General features: G+C 50.8%; 1 pseudogene; it reads right to left on the bottom strand.

Annotated features, from left to right (window-relative positions):
* Positions 1–10,392: 10,392 nt before the first annotated feature.
* On the bottom strand, positions 10,393–12,320 carry LOC136469337 (UPF0481 protein At3g47200-like; annotated as a pseudogene).
* Between the last annotated feature and the right edge of the window lie 6,735 nt (positions 12,321–19,055).

The raw sequence follows: 19,055 nt of genomic DNA, 5'->3' as shown, positions 1-19,055 counted from the left end.
CTCTATCACAATCCTTGATTTGCTTAAACACTTTGGAATCAATGGCATTGTATATGGTGTTGAGAGCCATTGTATTGCATTGCTTGTTGATCTTATCTTGATTGGTTGGATCATCGGGATCAATGATAGCATAGTCATTTTCGGTCACTTCCCATACTTGATCATTGATTGAACAAGATACATCCTCATCTTTCTCTTCCAATAACCATAGCATGTGCCATCAAAGAACGGTGGTTTGCCCCCCACATGGTTGAACACAACTTGAGCCATAATTTGACACCAAGGTTGTTAAGCCTTTAATCAACCGGTGACCATGGCTCTGATACCACTTGAAAGGTCCTAATATGGCTAGACGGGGGTGAATAGCCTATTTAAAAATCTACAAATTAACTAGAGCAATTTGATTAGTATGACAAATAGCGTAATGCAAACTTGCTCTAGCTCTACAAGGGTTGCAAGCCACCTATCCAACAATTCTAGTTGCAATGATTACTTAGGCACACAAACTTGCTATGAAATTACTCACTAAGAGCTCTCAACCTTGCTACTCTAAAGAGCTCAACTAGATGAATGTAAATAACAAAGCAAGCTCTCAATTCTAATTACACTAAAGAGCTTGTATCAACTAGTTTGCAAGAATGTAAATAAGTGAGTAGGGTGATTATACTGACGTGTAGAGGATGAACCAATCACAAGATGAATATATAGCCAATCACCGGGAGAATGCCAAAGACACGAGACAATCGATTTTCTCCTGAGGTTCACGTGCTTGCCAACACGCTACATCCCCGTTGTGTCGACCAACACTTGGTGGTTCGGCGGCTAAGAGGTGTTTCACAAACCTCATCCACACGATAGGACACCGCAAGAACTGACCCACAAGTGAGGTAACTCAATGACACGAGCAATTTACTAGAGTTACCTTTCGGCGCTCCGCCGGGGAAGGTACAACTCCCCTCACAATCACCGGAGATGGCCACGAACAATCACCAACTCGTGCCAATCCTCCACCGCTGCTCCAACCGTCTAGGTGGTGGCAACCACCAAGAGTAACAAGCGAAATCCATAGCGCAACACAAATACCAAGTGCCTCTAGATGCAATCACTCAAGCAATGCACTTGGATTCTCTCCCAATCTCACAAAGATGATGAATCAATGATGGAGATGAGTGGGAGGACTTTGGCTAAGCTCACAAGGTTGCTATGTCAATGAAAATGTGCAAGAGTTGTGGCTTGAGCCGGCCATGGGGCTATATATAGAGCCCTCATCAAATAGAGCCGTTATATCCCTTCACTGGGCAAAACGCGCTCTGACCGAACGCTCCGGTCATATTGACCGGACCCTGGACTCAGCGTCCGGTCCACTGATTCATGCCACGTGTCACTAGCTTCAAACGCTGTTCGTCAGATTTCAACGGCTACGTAGTTGACCAGACGCTCCGGCTAAACTGACCGGACGCAGAATCCTCAGCGTCCGGTCGTTTCCAGTAAGCTCCTCGAGGCATATTTCTTCGACCGGACACGTCCGGTCCACCTTGACCGGACCTAGACCAGCGTCCGGTGCAGTACCCTAGGTACTATGCTGACCGACCAGCTCGACCGGACGCATGCTACCAGCGTCCGGTGCTTTCAGACCCAGCGTCCGGTCAGTTGACCGACGCCAGCGTCTTCGCGACCAACTCGTTTTCACTTCTAACTTCTTCACCCTTGTTCCAATGTGCCAACCACCAAGTGTATCACCATGTGCACATGTGTTAGCATATTTTCACAAACATTTTCAAGGGTGTTAGCACTTCACTAGATCCTAAATGCATATGCAATGAATTAGAGCATCTAGTGGCACTTTGATAACCATATTTCGATACGAGTTTCACCCCTCTTAATAGTACGGCTATCAATCCTAAATATGATCACACTCGCTAAGTGTTTTGATCACCAAAACAAAATGGCTCCTACATTTTATACCTTTGCCTTGAGCCTTTTGTTTTTCTTTTTCTTCTTTTTCAAGTTTAAGCATTTGACCATCACCATGCCATCACCATTGTCATGATCTTCACCATTGCTTCATCACTTGGAGTAGTGCTACCTATCTCATAATCATCTTGATAAACTAGGTTAGCACTTAGGGTTTCATCAATTAACCAAAACCAAACTAGAGCTTTCATAGAGGCGAATCCCATCAGCAATATCCGCTCGAAAGATGCGGTCAAGTTCTTCCTCGACATCATCTATCGGTTTGGTGTCCCTAACTGTATCATCACTGACCATAGAACAAACTTCACCGGGAAGAAATTCCTAGACTTATGTGATGGATACAACATCAGGATCGATTGGGCCTTGGTCGGGCACCCGCGTACTAACGGTCAGGTGAAGCGGGCCAATGGCATGGTCCTCCAAGGACTCAAGCCCCGCACCTTCGACCGACTCAAAAAGTATGCCGGGCAATGGGTTGCAGAGGTCCCAGCAATCCTCTGGAGCCTAAGAACGACCTCAAACAGGTCCATAGGGTTCACCCCTTTCTTCCTCGCATACGGAGCCAAAGCAGTGTTGCCCTCCGACCTCGATCATGGCACCCCAAGAGTAAAGGCCTTCAATCGAGACCGAGCCATGGAGGCTCTGCAGGATGCGGTCGACCTGCTCGAGGAGGCTCGTGAGATGACCGTCATCCGCTCCGCTCGTTACCAGCAAACTCTCAGCAGGTACCATGAAAGAAAAATTAGGGGGAGGATCCTCGAGGTCGGTGATCTCATACTTCGGAGGACCTAGTCAACCAAGGAGAAATATAAGCTCTCTCCACCATGGGAAGGACCCTACACGGTGACCGAGGTGATCCGACCGGGTATCTACCAACTGAAGGACGACAATGGCAACATTCTCACCAACACATGGAACATCGAACAGTAACGTCGTTTCTTTCCCTAAAGCTCGGTCTTACCGTTTATTTTCATTCAATGCTTGCTCCTACAGCGCCCCAGCCCGAGCACTCTCAGCCTGGGTCGCTCGGGGGCTCCATGGAGGTGCAATACCACCCTTTTTTTACTATTATATAGTAACACTTTTCGCCCAAACAAAAGGGCATCACCCAAATGAAAGGGCATTTCGTTCCTTTGATTACCCTACATAGCTTGCGCTTTGAGCCTCCCGACCCATCACACCCTACCACGACCTTTGGTTACGAGCAGCTAAGCCTCGCGGGCCATGCCCGGGTTCTAAAGGTTGCAGCCTATGGGTCAACGTGCAGGTGTGAAAAAGAAAAGACAAAAACAAAGCTGCGTAAGGATAAAAACAAGGGCGGACGGGACAAGCTTCCCCTCATAAGTGATTTCATCACAAAAACAAACTTAAAATATTCACGAATGTAAAACTGTTCACATAGGGCTCCCCCATGAATTCATCTTTTACACAAACTAACTATTTATACTCTAACTCTATTATGGCCCACCGACAGAATCTCCATCGAGGAGAGGCCAATGGGTCACCCGAGTCGATCGGACAGCTCGGACGACTGTCAAGGGATAGGTAAGGAGCAGTGGGATGCCCCATATGGGTTATGCTGACCCTGTCATGAACGATGGACACGGATCCCACTCGGAGATATCCGATAGTAGCTCCCCGAACCCATCACTCGAGCTATCAAGGTAACTTTACCAACCCCCGTTCTACTTTCCTAGTGCATGAGCATTCATTCATCTATTCTCATGCATGCATTCATACATTCAGTCATATATTCATCCATACATTCATCCCATACATCTAAGCATTGCATATGCAATTGTTGCATCACAACGCTTTGTGTCGCGTCATGAAGCGATAGTCGTATCATTCGATATGAGCGACGACCGACCGGGGTTCGAAGGCCGGCCCGCAAAGGCTTGAGGTCGCCTCGCGTCAAACAGAGCCGGGGGAGAAAATGCAGATGAGCCCCAGCGACCCTCGCCCGATCTGCTCAGAAGCGGATAGGGTCATCTCGATCTTCTCGTTCGATCTTGACCTCGAGCCATGCCCATAGAATCTCCATCGAGGGTAGGCCAGCGGGCCACCTGAGTCAGTCTCTAGAATTGCTCGGGCATCTGCCGGGAGGCGGGTTAAGGAGAAGTGGAGTGCCACATGAGGTCTATGTTGACCCCATCACGAATGATGGATCTGGATTCCACTCAGACATACCTGTTAACAAGCTTGCTGAAGCTAGCCACTCGAGCCATTGAGGCAAGTGGTGTCAGCTCAACCCCTCTGGTTGCGGAAACCGCGGATGGGGTGACGCAGGAAATAACGCGACCGACCCTAACCGCCCCTAGTGGCTAGGGGGCTCGAGCTGCTAGGTCCCTATTTAGGAACCCAACTGACTGCACAGGTTGTGATCGGAATGGACACGGGCGAACACCATGACCGAAAGAAACACAAGAGTATGTAGCCCTAGAAAAGAGTACCAAGTTGCTTAGCCTTCGACCGACTCCCCAGTCGGCCGTAGGCTCGGGGGATACACCCACCTCCATCTCGCCTGACCTCAAGGCCACGGGCTCTATCTTACCCGACCCTTGGGTTTGCGCTTTGTCTCGCCCGACCCCAAGGCCACGGGCTCCGTCTCGCCTGACCCTTGGGTTCGCGCTCTGTCTCGCCCGACCCTAAGGCCACGGGCTCCATCTCACCCGACCCCTTGAGTTCGTGCTCCGTCTCGCCCTATTCCTCGGGTGCGGGCTCTATCTCGCCCGACCTCAGGGACGTGGGTTCCGTCTTGTTCGACGGCGGCCCACTACCTTACACCCACCAGGTGCGCTCGCGCGCTCCCTATGGAAAACGGATTACTAGCGAGTCTTCTCCTCCGGGGCTGGGCGCCAATATCCCTCCGGCGCGCCTCCGTGGCCTTTGCTAGTCCTCCACATGGAGGCTGGATGTCTAAATCCGACTCGGTTACCCTACGCAGTACAACAAACCGAGGGGGAAAAACACCAAAGTTCCAATAACAGTCTGCCTCCACGGCACGATGGGTACAGGAATTACAAAGCAAATTCAAGATTTCATTAAGCTAAAAACACAAGCCCCCGGCTTTTACAAATATCACGCGAAACGTGTGTGAACAGCCCCTTCACGACTTCATAGAAGTTCCAAAGGGGCTCGGGGGCTTCTGTCGGTTTCATAAACCTGGGGTCCCCAATGGACCCGGTTCTCTACAAAACCCAGCTCGGCAGGCAGCGCAACGACAGCATACGCCTGGGTTGGCCCAGATACATAATGACAGGCCGAGACAACGATCTGGTCCTCGACCGAAGGCCTGGCCAAGGTGGAACCGTAGTTCGACTTCGACCCCTTTCTCCGACCGAGGATACGCCGGACCTCTACTCGTTGCTCTTTTCCGACCGACATGGTCGGGACTAACTGGGAACGACTGATCGGGGACGCCCGCTCGGTGTGGACCCGGGAAGCAGGCGGAGCAGATAAGGTAAGACGCTCAAGTCAACCGTAATACCAAGGACTGTACCCTGCCATGTCTTGCGCACCTGCAGGACGGTGCCATCAGGGCATGTCAGGCGAACACGGTAGAGCCTGCCAGACGCGTCAGAGTATAAACAATATTGTGTGCGCTGTCGTTTGCCGTAACAGGTGAACATGGTTGAGCCTGCCAGATGTGTCTGAACATAAACAGTATTGTGGGCGCCGACGACCATCCCGTACCCGATGGTGTGGGCAACAAGACTAGGCAGCAAACGTATACACTCTCTTTTTCTCTAACTTGTAAGGCCATCCCCTTCAACTATAAAAGGGGATGAGTTATCTAAAAGCCCCCCCCCCCCCCCCCCCCCCCCCCCCCCCCGCGAAGACTGGTCGACTCGACAGCTCAATTGCTCTAGGACTTGACAGGTACATAGTCTACGCGCTCTCAACAGCTGATAAGTTTGGACACACAGAGCATATGTTTTAATACTTAGCGCACGTTTGAACATCTGTCACTCTCTTCCACTCGGATCAGAGTTCGATCGGGCCTCTAACACCCCCTTCTTATTTCTTACTCGTTTGTAACCCCACAGCAAACTTCGAGTACCTAGGCTCAAGAATAAAGTCACCGACCGACCTCAATTAGACGTAGGGCCTGTTGTCTGAACCAGTATAAATCCTATGTCATTGAATGATAGGACACATCCGATCACAATACACGACAAAAACTAAAAATATTTACTTATTAGTAACTTTTCACACCGAAACAGGTTTCATTCTATATCACCAGTTCACCACAATACTCACAGAAGCTTTCCTTGGCGACGTGCCTTCTTTTCAACTCAAACTTTGATGGCAGCGAATCGTGCAGCACCCGCCATCAGAAAAAACACGAACCTTCGGTGGTACGTCCAGCTTCCAGACCGTTTGCCAGTGTTAGCGTTCCCCGGAGACCCTGGTTTCACCCGTCGCTGCCATGGCCGTCGCCGCTTGCTCGTCCTTGAGCAGTCTGTAAGCCGAGCGGACCGAATATTGCCCATGCTTCTCAAACGCCGAAGCCCTGACATCAGACGACAAAGACAGGCGTTCGCTGGTCTGGAAAGACCGGCCAGCCGGCTGCTCCCCTCATAATTTACTGCTCATCAAGCCAGCTCTCTCTCATAGAATCCGCTAGTTTCAGCCAAATTTCAGACCAGCGAACGGGGCCATTCTGAGCTTGATTTTCAGAATTTCCGCCGCCTCCGGTTCCACAAAAGATCGGCGCACGAGCTGCTCATCCCAAACACGCGTACAAGGACGAAAAGATCCTGCACCCGTTCAACAGCAGCTGTTGGCAAGCGAACCAGAGGCCGGAAGGGCCTCAAGCCTGGGATCCAGTTATCTTGCCAAATATCCACGTCCCCCGGTCCAATTCTCATGATCAGACCCTTCTTTAACACATCTCTTCCATGTAGGATCGCCCTCCAAGTTTCCGAGCAGCGCCTCCTTTTGGTAGCTGTGAGGAAATCACCGTTAGGAAAATACTTTCCTCGCAGAACCCTAGCACACAGCGAGCTCGGTCTCATTATCAGCCTCCACCCTTGCTTGCCAAGCATTGCTTGATTAAAAAGTGAGAAATCTCTGAAGCCAATACCTCCCTGGCACTTTGATCGTGTCAATTTTTCCCACCGCAGCCAATGAATTTTATGGTTGTCCAGGGAGCTGCCCCACCAGTAATTCAACACAGCCGTTGTCAGCTTTCGGCAAACCACAGGAGGCAGTTTGAAGCACGTCATCGGGTATGTAGGCACCGACTGTGCATTAGCCTTCAGCAACACCTCTCGCGCCGCACAGCTCAAGTCCTTCTCTGCCCAACCTCCGACAAAACCCCTCACCCGGGCCGGCACATAGTTGAAAGCATTGGGAGCACCCCGCCCTGCTGAAGTGGGTAGACCCAAATATCTTTTACCAAGCGCTTCATTCGGAATTTGCTGAATTGCTTGTACTTCTTGCTTACACTACTGTTCAGAGTTGGGGCTAAAGAAGATTGCTGATTTTTGTTTATTCACCAATTGGCCTGATCCTTTGTTATAATCATCTAGGATTGAGGCAACACGCTCTGCTCCCCTTTTTTATGCTTGAGTGAAAATCAAACAATCGTCAGCAAAAAGGAGATGAGAAATCCAAGATGCTTTCGTACTCACCCGTACACCTCTTGATATATATAAGGGCCCAATATTTTTCAACATGCAAGAGAGTCCTTCAAAGCACAGCAAGAAGAGATACAGTGAGATCGGATCACCCTGACGAATTCCACGTGTTGGTGTAAAACTGTCCGAAAAAACTCCATTAACTCTAACCGAGAAAGAGACTGATGAAACACACTTCATAACCAACGAGCACCAGGTTTCAGGAAACCCCAACGCCTCCATGATCACTCGCAAATAGTTCCACTCAACTCTATCATATGCCTTTGCCATGTCTAATTTCATAGCACAGCCTCCTGTCTTCCCCTTATTCCGCAGATAATGAATGCATTCATATGCAATCAGCACATTATCCGTGGTCAAGCGCCCCGGCACAAAGGTGCTTTGTTCTTCCGATATAACATCATCAAGAATCTGCCGCAATCTGTTTGCCAACGTTTTGGAGCACAGTTTGTACAAAACATTGCAAAGAGAAATGGGCCGGTATTGTGACAAATCATGCGGATTCGTGACCTTCGGAATGAGCACCAACAAAATTTTGTTTACTTCCGCAGGTAATTCGCCTCCATTCAGGAACCCCAAAATCGCAGGCACCACACACCCCTTAACCAGCTGCCAGTGGGTGTGAAAAAAGCCAGCGTTAAATCCGTCTACTCCTGGAGCCTTGCTTGGCGCCATCTGAAAGAGAGCCTCCTCCACTTCCTGCTCGGAGAACGGTCTCTCCAAAACAGCCGCCATCTCCGGGGTGATCTTTCGTGGTATATGGCGACAAATTAACTCAGGTTGCAAATTCTCCTGTGCCGCAAACAGCTTCTGGTAAAAATCACAAGCCAACCTCTCCAGGTCATCCTGATCAGTAAACCCATTGCCTGCCTGGCTGCCTCATCTTTGAGCATTTTAATCCTATTGGTTCGGTTCCGTGCACGCGCTTTAGCCTGAAAAAAGGCCGTATTCCGGTCGCCTTCTTTTAACCAAGCAATTCTCGACCGCTGCCGTTCCATAGTTTCTTCACGTGCCAGCACCTCCCCGGCCCAACGTGGCCACCAATCGCCGTTCCCTGTCCGTAGGTCCTCGGTACAGGGTGCTGCTACTCCTCTCCGCCTCCAGTTCAGCTCTCAGGCTCTTTACCTGCTGCTTAACCGAGCCAAAAACGTCCCTGTCCCAGCTCTTCAGAGAGTTTTGTAAAGCCAAAAGAGCAGACGCAGCAGTAGATAAGTCACCAGTGCCGGGTCCTGGATCCCATGACCGATTAACAAACTCCAGCTTCTTCCATTTTTAAACTTGTTCTACTGTGCTCGGCTTCTTCCATTTTTAACTGTACACGGCTACTTCAACCAGTACAACGTGCCGAGCAAACGGTGTAGTTCAGAACTGCCTATAAATTTTAATCGAAATTCATTGCCAAAATGAGCTTAATAAAAGATTAAAGGAAAAAAAGTCCATACTACTCCCTTCAAGTTTGGCCTATGTCCAAATAACCCCCAAACTAACATTTGGTTCAATTTACTCCCTCCAACTATTTAAGTTGGTCCAACTAACACCTTAAAGAGATTTTTCTTTTTTGTTTCTCTATGTACAAATTATATTTTAGTTTCAAATTTTGTGAGGTGATAGAGGACATTGTATTTTGTGTTAGAAAAATGCACTATGAATTTTTCATCATTATGTTTTATACGATATTGTATCTCTAGTGCTAATTTATTATTAAATTTCCTAAGCTATCAAAATTGTGGCAAAAAGTTAAGATATATTTTTTCTAACATAACTTATGATGTTCTCTATCATATGACAAAAGTTGATATTAAGACTCAACTAATACGTGGAAAAATAAAAATAACAAATCATGTGAAGGGGTAAACTAGACCAACTGAAATAGTCGGAGGGAGTAAATTGAACCAAATATAAGTTTGTGGGGGTAATCTGGACATATGTCAAACTTGAGGGGAGTAATTTGAACTTTTTCCAAGATTAAAAAACATTTTTTGACACCATGTGAAATGACCATTTACGCAAGCAGCTCCTTTATGCGTATCAACGTGAATCATTCCATTTCCACCGGTGGCTCACATAAGAAACTATACAGACTCAAGCAATGCAAGCGTTTGTAGTCAAGATTAGTGTAATGATTTCAGAAATTCCTCAAGCAAGTGTTTGAGATGCAAACACTTATTTTCTCTTATTTTTGTTTTAAATCATAGATTCACAATACATACACAGACATTCGTACGTTCATGCACATTCACTGCTATGAACACCTCCGAAAAAGTGAGATTGGGCTGGCTTGATGAAGGCGTTTCGCTGTCGACAAGCACGTCACCACCATGTGCTATTAAATCATAGAATAAATCCAGTAAAATGCGAGCATCTATGTTAAGTCGATAACTTGAACCCGGATAGATAGGTTCCACCACAAGAAATCCAATTAGCTAAGTTACGTTTTTTTCTTTCTAATCTGTGTACCTCAAGTTAATTATTTGTCAACCTTATATTACACTGAAATAAACTTACTTATCTAAGAATTAAAACGTAGCGACATTGTGACATCACAAATAGGAGTAACAGAAAATTATTTTCAAAACGACGGCAAAAAAAAAAGTTTTACCGTTATTTTATTAAAAGAATAAAGTTGGAAAAAAAGAACAAACACGACTTGGCCAAGTGGCCACCCACTTACATTCCACCCGTTTGCAAACCGAAAAAAAACTGTACAAAAGAAATATAAAACGTGGAGTTTGAATATAGACACACACAGAGAGAGAGAGAGAATGCTGTCCATCTAATACTGTTTGAATGAGAGAAGGGTCTTGAAGATGCCGATGAGAACGCCGGTGATGGACAAGACGGCGGCGACGGTCTTGTAGTTGTCGTAGGCAAAGCTGTAGACGGCGATCCTCACCGACCTGTCGCGCCAGTACCTGTCAATCTCCTCCAGGACAGCATGGTACTGGTGGCCGAGGCGCAGGTTGTGGCCGAGGCCTTTGAAGAAGGCCAGCGCCTGCGTGTTGCTCAGGGTGCTGTGCAGCAGGTTGGCGCGCCGCAGCTCGCGCACGTCCTCCTCCCCGTCGACGAGCATCGCCAGCACCGACAGGTAGGAGCTGAGCTTGAAGCTTTCCAGCGAGGCCCGGGCCCCCATGGGGATGAAGTCTCGGGCGACGACGGCCTCCTCCAGCGCGGCCATGTTGACGAGCCAGCAGGCGGTGTCGTCGTCGAGGAACAGCGGCGACAGCGACAGCTCGGCGAACAGCACGGGCTTCCTCGTAAAAGCCATGTCCGCGAGACGCGCGGTCGCGCTGGCGGGGGTCAGCTTGACGCCGATCTGTGCGAGCTCTGCGGCGCTGCGGGGCTACGACGACGGCGACGGCGGCGCTGCTGCCTCGCCCTCGCGCCGGTTCAGGCCGCCGCCGGTTCAGGCATGCTGCCCGTCACGTGGAACAGGAGCAGCCCGAGGAGGTGCGGCGGCTTGTAATTAGCCTGGGCAAATTTTACCGAACCGAACCGAACTAATCGAGAACCGAAATTTCGATTACCTGTTCGGTTCTCAGTTCTTAGGAACCGAACTTTGTTTGGTTAAATCGGTTTCTCTCCTCGGTTAACCGAAATAACCGAAGATCCGAAACCGATGGGAGGAACTTGTAAATTTATACAAAGAGATCAGTAATTGGGTTGTGAATTTGTGATTTGTGAATGTGCTGATGTGTTGGTTGTGACTTATTGATTTGCATACGTTGCCATGTCATTTAATGCCTTGAAAACAGCCAAAATGCTGCTGAATTTTTCTAATGTAACATGTTCAATAATTGGTCGGTTAGTTCGGTTGGAACCGAGAACCGAACCAAACTAACCGAAACCGAACTTGATCGGTACCGAGTTTTTTGAAGAATCGATCGGTACTGAGTTTTTTTAGAACCAAACTTCTAAAAAACCGATCGGTTCGATTTGGTAGAACCGAATGCCCAGGCCTACTTGTAATCCCCAAATTGCACCGGCCACCGGGCTTGGGGTTGGGGTTGGACGACCTCCCTCTCCCTCTCCCTTGCCAGCAGCAGGTCGTTGTTCCTAGGGCGGAAGAAGAAGTGCATTCCCATTTTGGCGATAAACCCGCGCACGTCGACGCTGGTGAACTCAATGAGCGCCTCGAGCACCAGATACGGGATCTGGTTCTCGAGCATGAAGATGTCCTTCCTGATGTTGGGCGGAGACATCCCCTTCCGGAGCAACGGATCGGTCCTGGTGGCCCCGGCCCCGCCCACCATCATCATCATCATCATGTACTGCATCAGGAAGCAGCCGTCCACGAACATCATGGTCGCCAATCCAGCACCATCTTCGTCGAGAAGCCTCAGCTCGACTGGAAGGTGGTGATCGTAGTAGCGGCGGACGTGGTCCACGACGGAGTGGACCTTCTCGTAAACCTCCGACGACGTAGAGCGGCCCGAGAGCCTGCAGAACCAGTAGGCCGCCGCCCACTTTGGCGCGCTCCATGTTGTCCAGCTGCCAGAAATTGCCGCCGTTTCTAACACTGTCGGTGCCATGATAGGGAATGTTCCGCGGGCCGATGGCCACCACGCTTGGCACGGCGTAGCGTTGGTTCTCTCCGGTTATCCCTCGTAGGCTGGATGGGAACCAGTGGCTAGTATGGGTCGTCTGCACATTAGAATTGGAGACATCGTCTTCATGCTTGAGCCGTTCCATTGCTTTGGCCATCTCTTGATCGAGGTTCCTATGAAAAAAAACTCATGGCGCCAAACAATGCTAGTTTTTTTTTTGAGGTAAGCTAAGGCACAAAACAAATGCTATGAGGCTAACTCAGGACGACGGACGAAACCCGCCATCCCCCCCCCCCCCCCCCCCCCCCCCCCCCCCCCCCCCCGCCTTCCTGCTGCAAAAGTTCGGCTTTGTCAAATACTTTACTTTGAGAGCTAGTGTGATATATGCCCGAGAAGCATGTGTCTTTCAGAACTTGATCAACAAACAAGGACAATTGGACATGCCTTTGCCCAAATCTTTGCTAGCATCGAGTTCCAAGCTTCATTCCTACTACCCTTTACCATTTTTCGTCTCTCTTTAGACTATCTCCAATAGCTGAAACCCAAACAAGAGGCCCATTTCATCATTTAAGTCACGCACCCAAACCCTTCCATCTCCAACAGCCAATGCAAAAGAAGAGGGCCCCGCATCGACGCCCAGCCCTATGGCGCGTGTCCTCTCCCCACTGGCGGCGCGCATCCTCCTGCCCCACCTGTGGCGCACGGTCGTGGCTGCTGCTCCTCCATCAGTGGTGGCGCCCTCTCCCCTTCTGGTCAGTTGCGAGCGGATCCGATCGATTGGGCGTGGCGGCGCCCCTTTCCTGACGGATCCGACCTCGACGTCCGCGCAGATGGCCCCCACATGCGGCGGCGTTCTCTCCCCACCGGCGACGCGCATCCTCCTGCCCCACCTGCGGTGCGCGGTCGTGGCTACTTCTCCTCCACCGGTGGTGGCGCCCTCTCCCCTTCCGGCCAGCTGCGGGCGGACCCGGTCGATTGGGCGTGGCGGCGCCCCTTTCCCGTTGGATCCGACCTCGACGTCCGCGCAGATGGCCCCCACGGCGGCGGCGTCGACCTGAGCGCACGCCCACCACGTTCCGGCACCCGTCACATCTCAAGTGAGTGGGCCTTCTCCACGGCGCTAGAGATTTGGGTTCGAGGAGAGAGGTGACGCTTATTTGGGTCGTGCACCGCGTCCCACCCAAAAATAGGTCCCTCGTTTGCATTGTCTGTTGGACCACGTTTTCTACCGATAAAGCAACCTGAGTAGGCATTTTGGGTTTGCATGCCGTGATGCATGAGCTGTTGGAGACAGTCTTACTTTTTTTGTGGAATACGGTCATATGCAGATGCTGCTCATACACATGCATCGACAAACAATTACCCTATCTCTATAAACACATCTGAAAGTTAGGGGCGGATATCGAGATTGATGAAATCTTCAGAGCTAAGTGTCCCACTATCTAGAGACAAGTTGTCTACTACCATTGAAAGAATAGTAACATTGAACACAAAAACAAATGTAGGATTTAGGATCGAAATCACACGCTCATACAGTGCTAATCCTAACCGAATTCAAGAACAAATGTAAAACTCGCACTGAACACGGAAAGACATAGGAGAACAGTCGGCTGACAGAGCTCTTTTAGTCATATGATTGTGAACAGCACATAGCGATTACAAATGAGCCAAGCAGTTATACGTGGTGCTTGGACAGGCTACTTATACCAGTAGCAAACTCACTAAAACGAGCTAAGCAACTGCCTAAGCAGAGGCTACACACACATAAAAGATAACTGCAGCTCAGCGCATCGAAACGTGGGCGCGCGCGGTCACCTGGCACATTAAGGATGAGAGGAAGAGAAACAATAGAATGGATGGACAGGATCTATAGATAGCTTCTTAAGATCGGACGGCTAAAATAAAACCGATGATGTGGCTTATCGTGGCTGCAGAAAAATCATAGTAAATGACACTTAGTTGGTTCCATCTATATAGGTTATATAGATAAACTCTGATCCCTTCTATCCATCCAAGAAATCTTGTAGGGTCCTTGCCTCAATTTTATGTACCATTTTACTATAAATGTCTTTATAGTAGGGGTGTACCATTTACTATTTATTACTTTTTTAAGGCAAACAGGAGGGGTTGCCCCGTGGGGTGTACGACTCCGGATACCCACGGCAGACCACATGGGCTACGCTCCTAGGGGTGGCCCAGCCCACAAGAAGAAGTCTTGCGGGGCACGACTCTGCTCGGCGCCTTCTGCAAGACATCGGGAAAATATCCTGGAGATACTACGAGATCTGTTAGGATATGTATGATCCCAAGATTCCTGTAATCAGTTATTACTTTCCGGTTATTTCTCAGATCTAACTGACTTGTAACCCTGCCTCCCAGACTATATAAGGCGGGCAGGGACCCCCTCTAAAATCACGGCATATCATACGATAGCTAATACAAACCAACAGACCATAGGAGTAGAGTATTACGTCATACTGACGGCCTGAACCTGTCTAACTCGTGTGTCTCTGTTGCCTTCTTGTTCTTGATCTCACGCTCCTGTGCCGATCAATCTACCTTCGTGGGATACCCCTCGGAGGACTGCCGACGATATTCTGTCGACAGTTGGCGCGCCAGGTAGAGGTGTGCGTGTTGTTTTCCTTGTCGAACAAGATGACTTTTTCCACAGGCTCTTCGTCCCTTCCGCAGCCCGGCCAGATCTTCACGGTCGGATCCATCTCGTGGGTCATCAACGCGGACGGAGTCGGAGAGCTCCTCGAGCCGGGGCAGATCGGTTCTGCGCCGGCCACCCCCGCACCTGCAACTGCAGATCCGATCTCGGAGTCGATTCCGAGGTCTCCTTCGGCGACGACTCGCCGTTCGCTTCCTCGCTACCAGAGGAGGCAGATCAACAATGACGATCTAATCGAATCCATCAATCGGGTCGGACTGAAGCTCGCCGATTGTCTCTCCGTCGCCGAATCGGCACTGGACACTCTGGTTCAGCGCCGACCACCCTCCGATCTAGATCTATCAAAGGCTACTCGGGAAACTGCAGGGGTTACGGCCCTACCCTTCGGATTCACCAACGTCACTGCCGCTTACCAACAAGCCCTGAGGGGCAAACTCGCCGACCAGGTGGACTGCGCCCGTCTACTCATCGACCAGGTTGCTATCCAGCTTTCGCCAGCTGTCAACACGCTACACTTAGGCCGGAGCCCCGGGGTGCCCCTCCAGACGATCCCAGAAGAAACTCCAGGCTCTGAGTCTCAGGGCTCTACGGAGACCCTCGCCAAAACCTTCTCCGATCAATTTCTCCTTCCACCCTTCCGGGGTGGTGCGATCTTCAACGTTAGCATCGATAGCCCTCCTCGGAACGGCGAAACCAAGGAGGAGCGCGTTGCTCGGGAGAACCGGAACGTCAACCGCGCGCAGCGGCGAGAAAACGAGGCAACCATCGTGAGGGCCAAGGCTGCTCGGAATAATTGGCTCGATTCTCAAGGAAGACCGCTCCCGCTCCACCGTGACCTCGACGAAGAATTTCTCCGTGTCGACGGCCACAACATCTTCAAGACTCCAAGCGCCAATTTGGCAGTAGCCGCCAACGAGCTCGCTCATTTCCCTCAAACGCCTGAGCTCGCCAAGATCGCCGCCATGCTTAAAGCGGCTCACTATCAGGTCAATGAGATTCGTGAGGATCAGAGACCTTCGTGCTCTACTAGCACGATTCACCGATCAGCTGCGCCAAGATCCAATCGCCGCCCCAGTCAAAGCCGTTTCGCCGACCAGTCGCTACCTCTCCAGGGGGGACCCGGGGGGCATCGCATCGAACACCATCGCTAGCATGACTAGGAGGTCGAACAGGATGCTAGAGTACATCTCAGCAACCTCCGAGATGCACGACGGCATATCGAGCAACATTGCTTTGGTCACCATGAGATGAAGTGCATCGCCGCTAGGATTATGAAAAGGAGTACGGCAACCTGGACTCAGCCCTCGAGCCTATCCCCGACCGCAATGCCACAGACGACGGTGTCGACAACCCTGAGGGGCCTCCAGCTTTCACAAGGGCACTCCGCATGCTTCGGTGGCCCCGTGGTTTTAAGATCACCGGGGTCGAGCCCTACGAAGGAAGAATGAACCCGACTCAGTGGCTGCAGGCTTACGCCACTGCTGTCCACGCTACCGGAGGAGACACCAGCGTCATGGCAAATTATCTCCCCATCATGCTCACGCCACCCGCCATGAGCTGGTTCACCAGCCTTGCGCCGGACTCCATCGGGTCATGGGAAGAGCTGAAGAAAGTCTTCACTGACAACTATATGGCCACGTGTACTCGACCCGGCATGAAGCATGATCTCAGCCACATCAACTAGAAGCCAACCGAGCTCCTCCGTGGCTACATCCGGCTTTTTTCCGAGATGAGAAACTCTATTCCCAACATCATGGAAGTTGAAGTCATCACCGCCTTCATCCGAGGACTCCACCATCGTGAGCTTCGCTCCAAATTCAACCGCAAGCCACCCATCGGTATCGGCGAAATGATAACTACCGCCAACCAGTACGCCGACGCCGAGGAAGCCGAGGTACGCTTCAACGAGGATGCAGGCACTCAGCACCCGCCTCACCGTTACAACGATCGCCCTAACGACCGACGTCACAGCGACCGCTGCCCCGACGACCGCAGCTACCATCGCGATAGCAGCCGTGATCGGACAGGAGGACACAGGCCTGGCCAAAATCGCCGCCATCGACCAGAACACATCATCACCGCCGTCAGTCAACCTCGCGCCAAGCGCAACTACAACGAACAGTACCAAAAGATCCTCGATGGCCCGTGCCCTCTTCACAAGAACGCCAAACACAAGATGAAGGACCGCATTGGAGTAGCTAGGGAGTTCTAGGACAAGAGGCTCGATGACGATGCCAACGATGGAGCCGGAGGTCACCGACCACCTGAGGGCAACAACAATGCCTTCCAGGACCACGATAAGGTGGTCGCCACCATCTTTGGGGGCCTCGCCTCCACTGAGAGTAGAAGGGAACGGAAGCTCGCGGCCCGACGAGTGTTCGTCGTCACTTCAGAGGAAACCACCGCCGACCCCAGCTATCGCCCATGGTTCGAGGTCCCCATCACATTCAGCAGGGCCAACCAGTGGGTAGACATACCCTACATAGGGCGTTTCCCCCTCGTCCTCGACGCAACCATCCAGAAGGTGCTCTTCAGAAAAGTCCTTGTTGACGGTGGCAGTGCTTTGAACCAACTCTTCACCGGGGCCCTAAGGGAGTTGGTCCTCGCGATATCAGATCTCACACCCTCGGACTCCTCCTTCTGGGGTGTGGTACCTGGAAGGGCATCCAGACCACTTGGAGAGATCACCCTACCAGTACAGTTCGGCACGGCAAGCAACTACTACGTCGAGCATATCAACTTCTACGTCGCCGACTTCGACACCGCCTACCACGCCATACTTGGCTGGCCAGCCCTGGCTAAGCTCATGGCCATACCGCACTACGCGTATCTGGTGTTGAAGATGCCTTCGCCTATAGGAGTCCTGGCTCTGCAGGCCAACCTCTCCGTTGCCTATGCCTGCGAGACAGAGAGTCTTGCTCTTGCCGAAGCCACCGACCTCTCCATCCAGATGGCCAGCGTGGTCGCCGAAGCCAAGACAGCGCCCACCGCCGACATGTAGATTCCAGAGCTAGAGCTTCCCCGCGCCTCCGCCAAGTCTAAGGAAATCAAGGAGGTCGGCCTCGGCCTCGATGACGTCTCCAAGACCATGAAGATAGGGGCTCACCTTGACCCCAAATAGGAAAGCACGCTCGTCTCCTTCCTACGTGCCAACACCGATGTGTTTGCTTAGAAACCTATAGACATGCCGGGGGTACCGTGGGAGAAGATCGAGCACTCCTTGAATGTCACGCCGACCGCCAAACCAATCAAGCAGAAACTCCGCCGATTCACGCCAGACAAGAAGGAGTCTATTAGGGTAGAAATAAAATGGCTCTTAGCTGCCGGGTTTATAAAAGAAGTGTATCATCAGATTGGTTAGCAAACCCTATTCTCGTTCGAAAAAAGAATAAAGAATGGAGAATGTGCGTTGATTATACTGATCTTAACAAACACTGCCCTAAAGACCCCTTCGGCTTGCCTCGGATAGACGAGGTTGTAGACTCTACCGTCGGCTGTGAACTACTCTCCTTCCTCGGCTGTTACTCTAGCTATCATCAGATCTTCCTCAAGGAAGAAGACCAGATCAAGACGTCGTTCATTACGCCTTTCGGTGCATACTGCTACAAAACTATGTCCTTTGGACTCAAGAACGCCAGGGCTACCTATCAAAGGGCCATCCAGATGTGCCTCGACCAATAGATTGGCCGCAACGTCGAAGCCTACATCGATGACGTGATCGTCAAGACCAAGACAACCGACAACCTTATCGCTGACCTCAAAGAAACTTTCGCCAACCTGAACAAGTACCGATGGAAGCTGAACCCTTCAAAGTGCGTCTTTGGAGTTCCATCCGGTATACTGCTGGGTTACATCGTCAGTGTTCAAGGCATCGAGCCTAATACTGACAAGGTCTCTGCCATCACCAATATGAAACGGCCAACATGCGTCAAGGATATACAGAAGCTTACAGGTTGCATGGCTGCTTTAAGCCGCTTCATATCATGCCTCGGCGAAAAAGGGCTACCTTTCTTCGAGCTCCTCAAGGCCTCCGAGCGCTTTTCCTAGTCGGAGGAGACAGACTCAGCTTTCGAGCAGCTCAAGTTGTTCTTAACAAAGCCACCGATCATGACACCGCCAAGACCAGATGAGACTCTGCTAATATACATCGCCGCCACTTCTCGCGTTGTGAGCATAGCTATTGTCATCGAACGCAAAGAGGCCGGGCATGCTTATAAA

Source organism: Miscanthus floridulus, chromosome 8 (assembly GCF_019320115.1).
Source record: "Miscanthus floridulus cultivar M001 chromosome 8, ASM1932011v1, whole genome shotgun sequence".
Classification (NCBI taxonomy): domain Eukaryota; kingdom Viridiplantae; phylum Streptophyta; class Magnoliopsida; order Poales; family Poaceae; genus Miscanthus; species Miscanthus floridulus.
This window is presented reverse-complemented; position numbering and strand designations above follow the sequence as displayed.